The sequence below is a fragment of the Furipterus horrens genome, unplaced genomic scaffold, assembly GCF_987537825.1.
Source record: "Furipterus horrens unplaced genomic scaffold, mFurHor1.1.pri manual_scaffold_1, whole genome shotgun sequence".
Taxonomy (NCBI): domain Eukaryota; kingdom Metazoa; phylum Chordata; class Mammalia; order Chiroptera; family Furipteridae; genus Furipterus; species Furipterus horrens.
Window position 1 is genome coordinate 74,475,519 of NW_028327171.1, and position 10,090 is coordinate 74,485,608.

The window sequence follows — 10,090 nt, forward strand, 5'->3', positions numbered from 1 at the left end:
ATGGAAATTGTTATTGTTATATACCCTCTCCCTTTTGTAATATTTACAATAATTATCCTAATGGTTTACAGGTATTTTTTATCTACACTTAGGTCTTATGAAAAAGGGCTAATAATAAGTAATAAACAATAAAAACATGTGGTTAGTAGTTATTCATTGCCCTTTTTCTGTTTTAACCTTAAGCGCATTTCTTTATACTAGCTATTCTGACAACTATGTTATGGAACTCAATAAAGACACACTGCATTTAGTATACTTATATCATGTATAAAATACAGCTTTATATCTACTTGACATTAATCAAGATGAAGGGAGGTGAGTTGGAAAGAGTAAAGGTGATCATTTTAATTGCAAATGTAGAACTCAGGGTCACTTATTTCTCAATCAGAAAGGAAACATCAAAATCCTATTTTCTTATATTACATATTCAGGAAAATACTGAATTTAGTGACTATCTCTTAGATTAAGTAAATGGCTATGTATTCTTTGTAGATCTTATGAAATAGTTTATTCAGTAAAAAAGAACAATTTTATTGTTACAATTTGAGAGCTACAGTAATTATGAGTAGTAAAAGAGAGGTGGTAAAAGATAACATTATTCCTTGGCATCTCTTATTTCTCAAAGAGACATGTTCATAAACTAAATCAAAATTCTACTCGGAATTGTGTACTTCAAATTTTTCTTTAGACTGCTTGTCAAGATAGAGGTATAAGTAAACCCAGATTGCTACCATGCACAACCACAGCAAAAATTACAGCTAGACTAAAAAAGAATATCACCCAGAATTTCCAGAAAGTTGAGCTGAACGGAAGTCCAACAACCAAGGAATTAAAGAAACCACATTCATCCAAATGGGTAGGAGGGCAGGGATGCGGAGACATAAGAGAGGCACAGACACAGAGACACAGAGAGCTGGACTGGCAGTCCCACACTTATGTGTGATGGTTAAAAATTGGGAGGGATACCCCAAGAGTGAGAGACCCCAACCCCAACACCAAACCACTCAGCCCAGCTTTCCAGTCCCAGAAAGATAAATCCCCATAACTTCTAGCTGTAAAAACCAGTGGGGATTGGGGCAGTGAAAGAAACTTCAGAATTCTCAGGAATCTTCTCTTAAAGGGCCCATAATGGACTTAGGATTTATGCAGACTCGCTCCTGCTGGGCTTCAGACCTGGGGCAACAGCTGGAAGGGGACCAGTGGCATACAAAGAGAAACTGAAGTGTCTTGCATCAGGGTGAGTCCTGGGGGACAGCTTCCTTCTGGAAAAAATTCCAGAGGCCAACTAGTGGCCATGTTCCTTCTCTGAGTCCTTTCCCACACAGAGCCACAGAGCAGTGACACCATTTAAGAGAATCCATCAACCTGGTTCACTTGTGTTGCCCCACCCTGACAATTACCTGAGGCTGCACCCCATTCAATTTTCTGGTGTGCTTTTGAGAATAGACCATTCTACTAAGACAGGGAATCAAAGCAGCTCTGCCTAACGCATAGGAACAAACACAAGGAGGCTGCCAAAATGAAGACTCAATGAAATATGGCCCAAATAAAAAACACACAGCATAACTCCAGAAAAAGAACTAAAAAAATGGAAATAAGCAATCTAACAGATACAGAGTTCAAAATGCTGGTTATTAAGATGCTCAAGGAACTCATCAGGTACTTCAATAGCATAAAAAAATATCCAGGCAGAAATGGTTACCCTAAGTGAAATAAAGAAAAATTTACAGGAAATGAAGAGTGGAGTGGATGAAACCGAGAATCAAATCAATGATTTGGAACACAAGGAAGAAGAACATTCATTCAGAACAGCAAGAAGCAAACAAAAATCCAAGAGAAAAAAAAAAAAAAAGGAATTTCGCAGGCTGGAAGGGACTGGCAAGAAGTATACAACATGATAAAAAGAAAGGACCTACAACCTAGATTACTCTATCCAGCAAAGCTATCATTTAGAATGGAAGGGCAGATAAAGTGCTTCCCAGACAAGGTAAAGGTAGTTCATTATCACCGAGCCATTATCATATGAAATGTTAAAGGGACTTATGTAAGAAAAAGAAGAAAATCAAAACTACAACCATTAAAATGACAATAAATTCACAACTATAAACAACTGAAATGAAAAAAAGAAACTAAGCAAGCAAGCAGAATAGATACAGAGTTATAGATCTGGAGATCATCTGGAGGATTATCAGTTGAGAGGGGGGAGGGGGAGAATGGGGGAAAAGATGCAGAGATTAAGAAGTGAAAATTGTTAGGTACAGAATAGACAGGGGGATGTTAAGAACAATATAGGAAATGGATTAGCCAGACAACTTATATGCATTACCCATGGGCATGAACTAAGGAGGAAATGGGGAGGTACTTGGTGGAGGGGGACAAAAGGGGAAAAATTGGGACAACTGTAATAGCATAATCAATAAATTATATTAAAATTTTCTTTTTGTATATAACATTCCCATTGTTTCCTATATTTTAATGTTTTTCTGTAATTACTTGGATTTTATTCCACATGTGTTTTATATTTTGACAGCCATGTTTCTTCGCTCAATAAATGTTATCAAGCATTCTTTGACTGTTCCTTTTACATCAACCTTAATTAGCTTTTGATTACTGTTAATTTAAAAGCATTTTCCCTTTAATAAGTTGCATCAAAATGCTTTCATTTCTGTTGCAGCAAGTTTAATTAGTTTTGAGCCTTGTTTCTTTTTTCCTTTTTATTTAAAAAAAAAATGACACCCACTTTCTTTGTTTCTATGAGCATATCCATGACTTACAACTTGATGTTCCCCAGAAGCCATTATCTAAGACTTACAAAACAGAATTTGGGAACTTGTAGCCTTTTCATTTGCATCAAGAATGTTCCCATGCACTTACATATTTATAGGTGCTTCTGATTATTTAAAAAATAGTATAACTTGATTTTCAAGTTTTAAAAGGGATAAATAACTTATTTAAAACAACTGTTATTCTCATTGGTTCATCAATTTAATTTAAAAATTGTTCAGCACTTAATGTATTTAATTATATGATAGAAAGTAACTTATTTTTTCATAAATGTATTTCACATTTTGTCTTGGTGAACCAAAATTACTTATAATACCCTTTAGGATGAAATAAAATCAAACTTATTTTTGTAACTGCATGATAATGACCTGTAACTTTTAACAAGTTGGGTATAGTCACTGTTTTATAATAATATGCATTAAATTATATTAATATATTATATACTTACATCATATAAGTTGATCCATGAACAACACAGTTTTGAACTGCACAAATACATTTATACACAATTTTTTTCAGTAAGAAACATAAATGTATTTTCCCTTCCTTATTATTTTCTTAATAATATTTTTCTCTAGCTTATTGCAAGAATACAGTATATAATACATATAACATATAAAATATGCATTAACCAACGAGGCTTTCATTAAACAGAAAGCTGTTAGTAGTTAAGTTTTGGGGAAGTCAGAAGTTATGTGTTTAGCTGCCCGCCACTGCACCTAACCAGTTCTCTGTCGGCTGGTGGAATCCAGTGGTGAGCTGATACTAAACCCCAGCTTAGGAAACAGATTTGCTTTTCATGAGTATGACTCTATGCTAAAGGCATGGGAAACAGCCTAGAAAAAAAATTAAAAAGAAGAAAATAAATGTTAAAAAAAGATTTTAAAAACATTATACGTGGATTTTCAACTGTGACTCTGACCTCCACATTGTTCAAGGGTCAGCTGTATATCATTAACTCTTTGATATTTACTTATGTGACTTGAAATATGAACTGGAATATCTGTGGAGATTTAAAACTTTTAATTGCTTCCCACCAAAATAAGAAATTAACAGATAGAGCAAAGTATGCATGCAGAGCACATCTTATGACAACCATTTAAGTACCAATGATTCTAAGTTGTTTTTAATATTCTATATTATAATAAATATTGTAATATGGTAATAATATAATAATTGATACTAAAAATATTTGGGAATCAATTAAATAATAGTAAATGCTCAATTAAATAATTGGTTAAATATTATCTTATATTCAATTGATAACATAAAACACTTCAGAGAGAGAGTCAACAGTTGCAAAACTAATATTTGAGTATTAGAGCTAATGGTATTCCTTTGGTACTTGTTTAAATGTATTTTCCAATGCCAGGCTAGAATTCTATATGAGGGTGGGGGAGAATGTAACAGAAGAGTTACAGAGAAGAGAAAGGGTTATAAGTATTGTACCATGTGAGTATAATGTACCTAGCTTAGAGAATATAAACTCCAGCATTTGCAAGAGCTTAGTTTATCTAGACCTACCATCTATGATATTTCCTTCATTTATACATTATTTTTCCAAAGGGTCATGTAAATTTGACTATCCATTTTGGAGAAGACTCTCTACCTTCAAAGGCAGTCCATACTATATTCACTTACTCCTGAAGTACTGCTTTTAAGCTAAAATCTACAAGATTGTTGCTTTCATCCTTGGGTTCTAATTCTACCCAATCAGTCCATATGGATGGTAGTTGGTGGGGAGAGAAAGATATACTTTATGTCTCTAGTACACGTTGAATAATTGTGGTTTGGAATAACATGATATTTGTTAAGATCAACAGACTTTATTAATAAATATGCATTAATAAGCATACTAAATAACAATAGAGATGTCTGCATATACATTTTTTTTCTTGTTTTATATTTGGGCAGATAATCATATCCTCATTGGAACGACCTTAAAATAACTCTAGTCTCCCTAATCTCATTGATATGCCTTTATTAAGAAGTCCTTATAGTAGTATTAAAAAGTTTTCAGAACATGTAGTTCTTAAAAATCACAATTTCTGTCTTGTAACTAATTTCAATGTATGTTTATTTTCCATAATAAACCCTTCTACCACACACACAGCACTGGTATAGTATGTGTTTTACATAATTTTTTGTAATTTTAATTGCTTTAATGCATATAGTTTCCAATTTTACAGCTACTACAGAGGTTATAAAAAGGTCCAAGAAAGCATTCATGATGAACTATCATGATTTGTGCCTCTGCGTATTGCTCCAGAGAAAAACAAATTAGCACTAGAAGGAAAATCTCTTCTCGGAAGTTCCACACTACTGGTATAATGACCTGTCCTCTCAAGAGGATTGAATAGAATAGATCCATTGTAACTTCCCAAATGATTGCGGCTGGCACCCTCTGGAGAAGAGGAACAACAGTGGAAGTTATAGAGAAAATAAAATGTTCTGCTTGAATGCAAGCTATATTTGCCTATTGCCCTCAACCCTCTTTCAGGAAATGTTGCCCTTTCAGATCAGAACACCTGCTATTTTTTCTTTTTTTTTTTTTGGCAAAGCTTTGTGGCAAAAACTAGACTTCGATCAATGCTATCTATCTTCTTTGGTCAAATAATTTCCTGCTCACGGTCACTTAAATTCATCTGAAATCTCAATTTCTTTCAGAAAACTCTCCTACAGATTGGTTATCATCACCTATCTTCTTGGGCAGATTAGGAAGCAGGGAAGCGATGCCGACCTCACTACAGACCTCAGTGAGGAACTGAAGCTAAACAGAGGATGCCATATATGTTTCAACTCAATGTTTTTTTCTTTTTTTTTTGAACTCATCTTAATTTCTTCCCTTCAATTCCCATGAGTTTGCTTTTACTGTTAACTTCTTGCAGGAGGCAAAACTCACAAATGATTATAGATTGATTACTTAGGTATCAGATTTATAAATTATTAGAGTAGATACTGTACACAAAATTACTTAGCATTTATCTCTATACTTTAAATAGCAGATTAGAAAATGTAAAATATAAATGTTACTGTGGTCATGAATTTGTATAATAATCAGTTGTAGGCGCTATCTATAAGAACAAAAGGTAAGTGAATAAATGTAATCATATACTAGTAGTCCCTAAGTACATTTGCAGAGAAAATAGAGAATAAGGCCATACAACTATGATAAAATATTTAGTATCATTTTGATTCTGGAAGTGTTGTGGCCTTTAGATAAATTAGAAACATCTTTTAAAAATTACATTTTGTGAAAATGTGGAATAAGAACCCAAACCAAAATATGCTGTTCTTAGATTATATTTAGATTACATTTATAAAACTGATAAATCTTATATTTTGCTTTGATTATTTATTTATTTATTTTAGCTGACATTAAGTGCATAGAATCAAAATAATAGAAGAATGATTGTCTTCCATTATTATCTCTTAGGATACAGTCTTTGTTATTCCTGAAATTAATACTCTGAATTTTTACAATTACTACTGTATTATTTTCATTAAAGTAAACTTAAAATTAGACATATGGTAATTATTTAATTATTTAATTTTTATCATGAAACAAAAGGTTAATTATCCCTTTAAAATCAATTCTACGTCGTTTTATTGTTTAAAATACAATACAAATATTTTTTAAAATAAATAGTATAAGCTTTTTTAACAATTCATTTATCTTGATTTTCAAAGGTAATAAATATCTAGTTTCACATTGCCTCATCAGTTTAATAGATATTGAAAAATTGTCTTCATACAGTTAAGGAGGGAAGTGTTAACTAACAATATACAGGATTATCATTAATAGACATTTAAACTGGCTTTTCTCCCAAGTCCGGCAGTGCATTTGAATATCACCTTAATGTTCCTGGTAAACAACAGAAGCTAAAACTCCAGGAGGAACTCTAACGCAAATGCGCTGTATAACCATCCAAAATTAAGATTGAGGAAGAGTTTCTATTACAATTATTTTTCAGAAAATATTTCAGTTGTGTCGGAGGAGGGGAAGGGAGAGAATATATGGGTGAATATATATATGTGTGTGTGTGTGTCAAGGGCAGTAAAGAAAAAATAAGCCTGATGTTCTTAGTTTAGGTAGTAAAAGTGCCTCTACACACACACACACACACACACACAAACACACACACGGAGTACAGGGCTTTTAAGGACTTTAATTCTGTAACCAGACTCTCTGGGTCTAGTCCCAGTACATCCTCTTCATAGCTACATAACCTTGGATAGGTAATAAAGATCTCTAAGCTTTAGTTTCCCCATATTTCCAAAGTGAGTAATGATATTAATATATTCTTCATGGAGTTGTTTAGAGGAATATATGATATAATCCAGGTTTTAGAGATTTCTAAGCCTCAAAAAAAAATTTCTCTGTTTAACAGTATAATAACCAGTTATAAAAGATCACTGAACTTGTTATCTTGAAGAGCAGATTGTAGCTTGATAGAGTGATTTTCGAGTTCTATATATGTTTTGGTGTCCTTTGGCAACATTCAGTTATATAATTTTCTTTTCTAACTCTTAAGGAATAAAGAGAAACATATTTTTTTAATAGAAAGAGCCATGAACAAATATAAAAGAAATATTTGTTGCTCTAGTTTTATGGGGATTGATATAGTCAAAATAAAAATTTCTGAAATGAAGATGGGGTGGTGATGGGGAGTAAGAAGACTGCATTGAAAATGAGTTAAAAATGGGTTCAATTTTCTATTCAAATCTACTTGGAATGAGGCAAATTTTTAGTTTATTTATACCTTCTGAAGCAAATATTTAGTTTATTGATACTAAAATTATCATGTTTTTCATATATTGCTATATGTACAAAATAACTATAGTTGAAAAACTGATCTGAAATGTACACCTTTAATGCTGAGAGTCTCACCTCTTAATCATTCCTAATATTAGTATGTTGATAAGATACACATGTATGTATATACTATATGTAATGGGAGATAATACAGATTTTAAGGAACAAATTTGCTTATTTTACCATTTATTTTATTTTTCCCATTACTATTTATTCTCGCTATACCCTCTTCCACTCCTAAACCCCTCCCCTGACAATCACCACAGTGTTGTCCATGTCCATAAATTCTTTCTCTTTTTTTTTTTTATTTTTGCTCAATTCCTCCACTCTCAACCTCCACCCCTTAGCAGCTATCAGCCTACTCTCTATGAGTCTGTCTCTATTTTGCTTGTTAGCTAGTTTGTTCATCAGATTCCACATATAAGTGAAATCATGGTATTTATATTTCTCTGAATGGCTTATTTCACTTAGCATAATGTTCTCCAGGTCCATCCATGCTATCACAAAGGGTAAATTTTTATTCATTTTTATGACTGAGTAGTATTCCATTGTGTAAGTGTACTCTGGCTGTTTTATTGACTCATCTATTGATGAACACTTGACTGTTTCCAATTCTTGGCTATTGTAAATAAGGTTGCAATGAACATAGGAGTAATATATTCTTTCCAATTAGAGTTTTGTGTTTCTTTAGATAAGTTTCCTGAAGTGGAATTGCTGGGTATTAAGGCAGTTCCAAACTTACTTTTAAATTGTCATCAGAAATGTGGCTGGGATATTAAAGTCTCTTCAGGGATGCTTGTTGGTGGTGGCTCTGAGACTTGAGTCTCTCTTGGAATCAGGCTTTAGTGGTGATCCTGGACTCAAATGAAACTTTTTTGGCTATAGAGCCAAGGTCCTGGTTAGACTGGGGGTGGGGCTGTCTGGTTAATACCAAAGGAAATCACAGGCCATTCTTCCTATAGAAGAGGATCAAAGGAGGACAAAAAGGCATTTGTATTCTGAAATGTTACTATTACTACTGTATTATTTTATATTAGGTCTCAAACTTTAGAACACAAAGGGTCATAGAGAGTTATTACTAGCAGAGATATTAATATATTTATAATAAATATATATGACTGGAATTTTTTCTAGTCTTACATTTTAATTTATTTCTAAATGCTTAATTTAGAAAAGTCAACATTCATTCATTTACTTTGTCATTTAACTAATATGTAAGAAGCAACCACTACACTTTAGCATGACTAACATCGCCATAGAGGAATGATAGGGAACAACTAGATATTCTGTTGTTTCAATGTCTTATATTTTAATTTGGTACTCTGAATTAAAAATTTCCAAAATATATCATTGGAAGTTTAAGAGACATGGTGTTCAGGGAATACTTTGCCAAAAGTATTTCATTTCATGATGCAATGAAGCATAAATATAATATAAATCAAGATCATATGCTTTACTTTTCCCTTTGGCAATTGCCACATTGAGTGAGTATGAAAACACATATAGAGTCCTACCAGGATGAATTCAGGATTAGGGTGAGATCTACTTGGTTAATATGACTGTACAACTTTATTGCCAGAGCCCAGTGAATCAGAACATTATTTGAAATTCATAGTGCATTTCATACCAGCACCATGGTCTTCAAGGGACCTCCTGATGTTAGGGGTAAAAAGAAACACACACACACAGACACACACACACACACACACACACACACACACACAAACGGTAATGATGCTGTCATTAACTGTATGCCAGTTTGTTAATAACGTCTACTCTGCAATACTAAAATACGATAGAATTTTTCAAATGGTAATATTTCTCTTATGAATAATTTTCCTGTTACATATTAGCTAATCTCTCCCTCAAAAAGCATTAAATAGACTGTATAGGGTAGTTATTAAAAACTTAGTTGATCAACTAGGAAAACAATTTATTATGGATTTAATTTTTCCTGTTATATATTAGCTAATCTCTCCCCCATAAAGCATTATATAGACTTGATAGGGTAGTTATTAAAACCTTAGTTGATCAACTAGGAAAACAATTTATCACATATTATCTTCTATTACAAAAATAAATTTAAAATAACATGGGTTTTCAGTATAGGCACCAATTGCATTAACAATAATTTTTATACCAGTACTTGATACATTAACTCTATCAAAGGTCTTATAGATCAGAGGTTAGGGCGTGACTTTACAAAGATTTTGTTAATTTTCTCTATTACGAAATTTAAGAAATAAATATTTATTAGATGCACTTTATGTTTATCTTAGTTTCATGTGATATTTAAACATTTAACATATAATATTTCTATAAATATAAATGAACAAAAACAGAAGTAAAAATAATTTAAAAACCTGAATTTGATTTCTCAATGTGGTTTTTGAATTCCACAATTTTAAAATAAATTTTTTAATGGAATAAAACTTTTCTATAATATTTAGTATTATATGTTCTAGTAATCATTAAATTCCAGAAACCTTC

At 32.3% G+C, this 10,090-nt stretch overlaps 1 non-coding gene across 1 annotated transcript; it reads left to right on the forward strand.

Annotated features, from left to right (window-relative positions):
• The first annotated feature begins 3,490 nt into the window (after window positions 1-3,490).
• On the forward strand, window positions 3,491-3,621 carry LOC150021294 (small nucleolar RNA SNORA65). Its single transcript, XR_016513660.1, has one exon. It is a non-coding gene; the product is annotated as a small nucleolar RNA SNORA65 (small nucleolar RNA).
• The last annotated feature ends 6,469 nt before the right edge of the window (window positions 3,622-10,090 follow it).